The sequence below is a fragment of the Coffea eugenioides genome, chromosome 10 (genome assembly GCF_003713205.1).
Source record: "Coffea eugenioides isolate CCC68of chromosome 10, Ceug_1.0, whole genome shotgun sequence".
NCBI lineage: Eukaryota > Viridiplantae > Streptophyta > Magnoliopsida > Gentianales > Rubiaceae > Coffea > Coffea eugenioides.
In genome coordinates this window covers 32,507,946-32,516,509 of record NC_040044.1, presented here as the reverse complement: position 1 = coordinate 32,516,509, position 8,564 = coordinate 32,507,946, and the positions used below count along the sequence as shown (strand labels likewise).

The 8,564-nt window shown below is 33.5% G+C and overlaps 1 long non-coding RNA gene across 1 annotated transcript; it reads right to left on the bottom strand.

The window, feature by feature from the left end:
- Window positions 1-1,643: 1,643 nt before the first annotated feature.
- Window positions 1,644-5,106, bottom strand: LOC113748802. Its single transcript, XR_003464471.1, has 3 exons — window positions 5,069-5,106; window positions 2,043-2,123; window positions 1,644-1,688 (listed from the first exon to the last, which is right to left on the bottom strand). It is a non-coding gene; the product is annotated as an uncharacterized LOC113748802 (long non-coding RNA).
- Window positions 5,107-8,564: the final 3,458 nt, after the last annotated feature.

Below are 8,564 nucleotides of genomic sequence, written 5' to 3'. Positions count from 1 at the left end.
GAAATTATCATGATTCATATTATGGAAATGACAGGAATTGAAATATCAATAAGTGACCAAATCTAATCATATTAAGACAGGGCTTGAACTAGATTTTAAAATAGATCAAAAGAGATAAATTAACACAAGAATATCAAGTAGGATGACGAAAATTTAATAATTGTGGGATTAATTAGTTCAAAAAAATCTAAAAATTTTCCATTTTTAGAGATTTCACAAAAAAGAAGAAGGAAGTTTTAAAAAGGACATGATGGCTTTTATCACAAGATTGTCTTTGGAATAAATGTTTGGTTTAAGCTCAAGGAACAATTTCTGAGCTGCTGAGAAAACAAAACGAAATTCGAACAGAAGCAGCCATTTATTGCTTTCAATTTAGGAAGAAATTTTGTGGGTGATCTCATAGAATTGCCTTTTTCTGGTCTAGAGTTGCAGCGGCATATGTGGCGTCTATTCCAGAAAGTCCTTCACCCTCTACATACGTATACAAATCTGGTGGAGAATTGATCGGCCCAGATGCAAATACCTGGTGGAGGACACGAAAATATGTGGAGAATATGAGTTCTTGTTGTAACTAGAAGACATTATTTACTAGTAAATCAGTAAAGGATCATAGATTCTGATTTTAAGTTTTTTATCCTCATAATCGATAATACACCAACAGACCATATTAGCGACCTGGCCAGATGGATATACACTTGGCTGGCTAAGAAAAGTCTAAAATTGAACATTGAAAATGACCAGCTCTCAGACTGCTAAATCAAAATGAAAAAAAAAGAGTAGAAAATATGCCATTTGATACTTAAAATTCAAATAAAACGTTTTTAATATACTAGTGATTGATTGGTGGTGTGGAACAGAAACGTAACTTCCATTCTAAAATTAATTGAGTACCTTATAATTTTGAGTAAATCTTATTTACACTGACAGTGTATATACTATCACGGTTGGATGCATGACATATAAGTAAAATTTGAATTTTAAATTTAAATTCAAATGAGTTGTCACTCATGCAATGATGATGGTGTATGCACTGTCAGTGTATAAAAGATTAATTCTATAATTTTTGGGTGAAAAACTCATGTTTAGCCATTAAGTTGCTGATATTCTTCTTTATTTTCTTAATGAAAAAGGAGGCTTGTTGTTCTAGTCCCGGAAGCACCACGAGTTAAGTCAATCTAAGGCATGAATATATGAAAAGATGACTGTCTGATTAAGCTAAAACCATGATTTAGCGAATTTAAGTATCAGTTTCACAATTGAAAGGAGAATAGTGCTAGGATTTAACTAGGCAATTGTGATTTACAGATTCAAAAATGCTGGAAAGAAATAACTTTAATATTTGAATTTCCCTTTCTAGAGGCATTAAATGGAGGAGCTAACCTGTTTATATATATATATGTGTGTGTGTGTGTGTGAAGCAATAAAAATAGAGTAAATCTTATATACACTGACCGTGTATACACTATCACCATTTGATTCATGATAAGTATGCAAAAGTTAAATTTCAAATTCAAATTTTACATAGTTATCATTCAACAAATGCTGAGAGTATATATACTGTCAGTGTAGGAAAGATTAATTCATAAAAATAATAAACACGTTAAGCTAATATTGGGGCTCACATTATCTCCTCTTATTTTGTACTGGTGCTCTCCATTATCTGTCTCTTCTTCTGCTTCGTCTTTCCCCTGTTGATATTTTAATTAGCAGTGAATAAAATGGGGTAATTGAGAAAGACTATCAAAATTGTCATGGTGACCAGTGACCTGTATGTTCACTTGAGAACTATTCGTGAAATCTTGCAGCTAGATTGACTATACAAATCCTTAACAATTTGGCCAACATAAAATTTTAAAAAGTTGGAAACTACAACGCAATTCTAATCAATCAGCAAGTGCAGTAACCCAGGGTAAAGAAATGAACAATAGATCGAAAAGATAGAAATTAATGAAGAAAAGGTGTGTATAACAATGCAATTCTAATTAATCAGCAATTGCAGTAAAGAATAAATTACTGCTTCTGTGTATTGATATGTTAAATACCTTGTCATAGGTATCCAGACTCGGTTGAACTGTAAAAACTCCAGGAAATTGTCCACGCCCTCGATAATCATAATCTTTTGCCTGGCCAGAATGAAGGGGTATATAAAAAATTAAGTTCTTTTGCAAATAGGAAGAGATAATCTCACTAGAAAGCAATGAAGGGTGGTTAATTCGTTCAATGTATAAGTTTTTTCCCCTGTAATAAACCAAAAGACCTCACTAATAACCTGGCCAGCAGAGTTCTCAGTTAACCCTGGAGGAGGACCAGTCTACCGAACATGTTATCCAGAAAGTTCTTCACAATGGTATTACCTGGATAGCATGCTCCATTTGGATAGATCATTTTTTCAAAAAGGAAAAAGAAATTTAAAACATGGTTGAAAGATAAAAACGGTAATTTAAAACCTAGTCCGTAGGGGCCGGACACGGCTTTGTTTACCGTTTTTATCTTTCAAACGACTTTTTAATCTCAAGCATATCACGTCATAAAAAAATGTTACAACATCGTTTTCACAAAAGTTTTCTAAAACACGCAATCTTAATGGATTATCGCTATAATAAAAATTGTCCACATAATAAACCAACAATCTTTCATGTAACCGATGCAGGTGGATGCTTGGTACCTCAACGTGGCCAATTTCTTCACGAGAAACGGTTCCCTATACAACAATGATTGGAATTAGTGAGAATCAACAATGGCAAGTATAAGTGAACACATCTTTATGTTGCTTACAACACTGAAAAGCAGGAGTATTGATAGGAATTTAGGGCCACAGAAGCAAATTATGCAAAACTCATAACTATCTACAATTTTTTTTTTCTATTTGGTGCTATCACAGCGTAGGATAAAACACAAAAAGGAAAAAAAAAAAAAAGAAGAAGAAGATAAGAAGAGGGTGAAGCCATTGTAAAAGTTCTAAAATTACAACTTAGCACTAAATTGAATCTACTTCCACCGGCCTAACTTTTTTAATCTGCTGCATGGTAGGGCACACATTAGAAGGACCCATCTTCAAATTTATTAGATGTGCAAAATAAATAAAAAATCACTTAGTTGACAATGTACAGAACTTCTCCCAAGTGCTTGACCATTGTAAGATGAAGATGGAAATTTCATGATTATTGACATGTGATGCCCTTTTGGCATACAATTTTTGCGAATATAGAATTTGAAAAAGTAGGAAATTACTAGAAGGCATCCAAGTTTTTCAAATTCTTTCTTTCTATTTCTGTAAGGAGGTAAGGTAAGCACGTTCAAGGTTAAAGAAACCCAAACTTTTTTCTGATGTTATCTATTTGTTGCTTTATATACAGAGATGCTAATAAGAAACTGAGCAGTTGGTAACTCAGGGCAAAGAAACAAACAACGCATCTAAAAGACGGGAATTAACAAAGAGAGTTTGTTTATCAATGCAAACTAGTCAGCAATTGAATTTAAGTACAAATACTATTATTTTGCTTTCATAGATTACATACCTCTTCAAGTATAACACCAGTCTCAGCTTCAGTTGAAAAAACTCCAGGAAGTCCTGTAGGCAATTGAGCATGAGGTGCAGATGTTTTTGGCCGTGGTAAGGACACCTCCTGTGGGACAAAAGAATGCTCAAAATATAATTTCTTGTCCAAATATGAGGATTAATATACATTAGAATAGTAAATAAACTCCTAAGAAAGTAGAAAATGTACATGACATATGGAAGGAGAGTCTCAACATTGAAATCCAAGAAATCTAGATTATAATGATTTTACGAACTAACCCTCAATGTTTAATATTGCATAAATGGCACCATTTCAGATGGAGAATACCATGTTTATAAGATTCACCTGTCTTGTGATTCTATAAATTAAATGATTAATTTGATATGTATGATGTCGTATTAAATATTATGAAAAATGATCAGTGCTTCTCCTAATCTCAACATCCGCTATCTCAGAGAGGTAGATGGAGGTGTCAACCACAATCCAATTATATTGACCCGTCCAGACCCACCTATTAGTAAATGGAGTTAGGTATGCAATGAATTTTGAATGAATCTAAATAACTACTTAGTTAAATCCATTTATTTGGTGGACAGTGGATTGACTCAACTCATCCATTTGTATCCATTTAAAAATAATTATTTATTTAAACTCATTTTTATTGGGTATCAATTAGCAGATAAATTTGGATTTTCTATCAATTTAATAACAATAAAATATCATTATTTCTTGTCAAACAACATACGAAAAAATAAAGAAAAGTAGAATTTTAATGAGTCATAAATGGATAATATGAAATAAGTAGTAAGTAACCTAGGGTAAAGAAACGAACAACGGAACGAAAAGAGAGAAATTAATGAAGAAAAGGTGTGTACAACAATGTGATTCGAATTTATCAGCAATTGTAGCAAAGAACAAATTAATGAAACTGTGCATTGATATTTTAAATACCGTTTTCATTAATTGTCCTCCTTCCACATCTTCTTGAGTCATAAGAGCTCCAGGAAATTTTCCAGGCGCTTGAAAATCAGAATCTTTTACCTGCCAGGATGAAAGAGGGTCAAAAATTTAAGTTCTTTTGCTAATAGGAAGTGATAATCTCACTACGAAGCAATGAAGGATGGTTAATTCATTCAATATATAAGTTTGTTTCCCTATAATACACCTACAGACCTCACTAACGACCTGGCCAGCAGAGTTCTCAGTTGCATCTGGAGGAGGACCAGTCTATCAAACATGTAATCCAGAAAAATATGGTTCTTCGCAACAGTATTTTCTGGATAGCATGCTCCGTTTGGATAGATCATTTTTTGACAAATTTTTCCTTTTTTTTTTTCTTTCTAAAAACGAGTTTTTCAATTTCTTTTTATCTTTTAAACTACTTTTTAATCTCATACATATCACGTCACAAATAGTGTTACAACACTATTTTCAAAAAAAATTCTAAAACACACTATCTAAACGGATTATTGCTACAATAAAAATTTTCCACACAATACACCAACAACAAATCTTTCGTGTATCCGGCGCGGATGGACGCTTGGTACCTCAACGTGGCTAATTCCTTCACCAAAAAATGTTCCCTATAAAACAATGATTGGAATCAGTGAGAATCCAAGATGACAAGGATAAATGAACACATCTTCATGTTGCTTAGAAGAAAATTGCCAAGAAAGTTAGTCAACACTGAAAAGCAGGAGTATTGATAGGAATTCAGGGCCACAGAAGCAAATTATGTAAAGTAGAATTGTGACTACTTCGAAGCCTTCAACAAGCTCTTTACATCTGTCCTTTGATATCCACAATTTTTTTTAATTTGGTAAAATCCTTTTAAACCGAAACCCAATTCTCTTGAACTCATAGCTTTTGAGAGAGATACAGTAGTACATCCCCTTTTGTGATGATGATAATATCTCGTTGTCTTCTGGGTGATCCATAAACACCTTTATTTTACTGCTAGATATAATTTTACTGGGGCAGGTTTTTGCTTTAGTAGTATTTTTTTTTTTCATTAGTTGGTTAGTATGATTGATTGCATTTTGATCCGTATTTGGGGAAAGCAAAATTGATTCTAGCTATGGTTGACTTTGCCAACACTAAAAATTTCGAGGTTACCACACCCACCGATAAAGTTTCGCCAATAAAAGTTTATTTTTTTGCAATACAAGTTACAATAGGTCCTGTGCTCTATAAAACGACCCGTCACAATGATTCTATGAAGTGTTTTTTTTTTTTTTTGGTTTTCTTTTCGAATGTAAGATTGTTTTTTTTTTTTTTGAAACAAATGCATTACTCAATGGAGATTGAGCAGAACTTTCCCAAATGCGTGACTATTGCTGGGTGAATTTGGATTTTGGACTAAGCATTAGTATCTAAACCTGAAGCACTTTTTTCCGATTAGCTCAAATTTTTATTCAACCAAGTTTTACATTTTCAGTGTTCTATAAGCAAAACGCTAACGCTAATGTAAGCTACACAAATCCTTGTTATCTTGCCTTTTATCTAATCATATTTGTGGAAACAGAGAAATTGGAAAAGAAGGAAATTCCCACAAGGCATCCCAGGTTTTTGGATTTTCGGTTCCTATTTCTGTAGTAGCATCAAATCAATTAATCACATTCAAAATTAAGCCAATTAAAGAAACGACAGGGTAGAAGTTCAAGTGACAAGCTTGAAGTGACTAGATGCCAGTAAGAAATTATAAGCAACTATAAGCAAATAAACGCAGGCCACAGGGTAAAAGTTGTTTATAAGATATCCATTTCTAATCAGAGTGGGAATGCGATATTAGTATTCATAAGTTAGATACCTTTTCGCCTGTAACATCCATATCTCCAACATTAAAATGGAATCCAGCACCATGGCTGGGAACTTCTGATTTTATCGGCGGAGGTAATGTCATCTATTGTGGGACGAAAAATTACATGTGAATAGCAATTAAGCTCATATAAAAGTTGCAAATGTACATAGTCACTTGACGGCAAATCTCACCTCTGAAATTCAAGAACTCTAATTTATATTGTTATCCTCAGTTCTTAATAATCATATAAAATGACACCACTTCTGGTGGAGAAAGAGATGGGTAACTTAATTTAGAGTTGTAATTATCTACGTATGATTTGATCTCTAAGATGTTGTAATAAGTATTATGAACTCGTTAATGAAAGACTTTAAAAATCGTGCTTCACCACAACGGTCTCAAAATCCTCCCCAAGGTGGTGGTGGTGTTGGTGGTGGTGGTGTTGGTGGCGGCGGTGCCCTTCAGCCATGGGATTGATAGAAAAAAGCGATATACTAACTAGGGATGGCAACGGGGCGGGGTTGGGGCGGGGGACTGCCTACAAATTTCCCCCGCCCCGCCCCGCTTCCCCCGCGGGTGCCCCCGTGGGGGTAATAAAAATTTATTATATAATTTTATTATAGTTGAATTTTAACAAATAATCAAGTACTAAAATATCAACACATCATCAAATTATTATTCATTATAATTTTACAATTAAAACTTATAAAAACAATCAAACAAAAATTATTTGAATACAATCCACCATGATGAAATAAATATAATTAAAGTAATCAAGTTTTCACTTTTAGCACACATACAATCACTAATTCATTATTGTGCTTGTGCTTTTTTTTTAAGAAAAAAATTTATTGTATTAAGTGTAATTAGGGATTTAGTATAAATGTATTAGTAAATTAGTATAACCAATTAATAATTTGTATTAGTACACATATATAATTAATAATATCAATTATATTATATATACTAATAGACATTATATAATACATATAACTAATAATATCATTATCATAAGTTTGTAACTAATTAAATTATATATTATATATATAATTATATACATATATATATTTATTTTTTTAAAGCGGGTGGCAGGACGGGGGATGCGCCTCGTTTCTAAGCGGGGGGGAAAAAATTCCCCCCGCCCCTGCCCCACCCCCCGCCCCAACCCCTTCCCCATTAGCCCCCCGCGGGGCGGGTACATGCCCCTATTGCCATCCCTAATACTAATAGCTACTACAGCAACTCAATTATCGGGGTGATTGATATCCTTATTCTACCATGCAATTGGTAGTTTAGGTTGTAAATGGAAAGCCATATTTATAGGGGTTGATAAGTTTTATCTAATTATTTAATGAAATGAAGCTTGCTGCTAACTGTTTGTATAGTTCTTTTTTTTTTTTTACTGCTTCTTTTTCCTTTTTTTTTATTTTCTTCTTTTGGTCTTCTATTAATGCCAGTACCTTATTAATTATTATGCACAGTTCTTACTGTTGGGTTTTAGGGACACTACGCAGCGGAAAAATAAAAATTTTTCCCTAAAACCATCCAGGAATCACCCTAGATTTTACGTATGATGTACTAAAGGTAGGGTTTTAGGATTACCTTAATCCAAGCGGCGTCTCCCTGCAGCGTTGTTTGAGGATGGTCAGCCCCTGAGCAGTCCAGTCGTCCTGCCTCTACTGATATCCACGCTAGAGCAACCCTGGATCGTCTCACGAACTATGTACTGAAGAGAAAAAGGTGCTAGCCTTTTTACACTTTTCAATTCTCTCTTTTGTGTGTGTGACAATCACAAAGTCTCGGTTTTAGTTTCTGTATCTCAGTCCCCAAAAACCGTAGGATAAAACCTAGAGAGCCATTCATCAGAGAGATATATGATGATGTATATTGATAAGTCTTCTTGTCTGATTCAAAATCAAAACCATAAGACTTCTCATCACACAAGACTCTATCTATCATTATCTGATAGATAAGAGATAATCATTTACTCTTATCTGCTCAAAAAGGCCTGGGATTAATTTTCTTTTAAAATTAAACCCCTATAATACACATAGTTTCAATCCAGGATTAAATCTCTATTGCGTGTGACCCAATAGGTCCCGAATACATTGGTAATAATTATGGTTTAATAATTAGATAAAATAAACGACTTTATTTTATCATAACTTATAATAAATAATTAATCCATAATTATAAATCACGAGCGGTGTCTAGCAACACATCGTGATTGCCCAATTATTCGG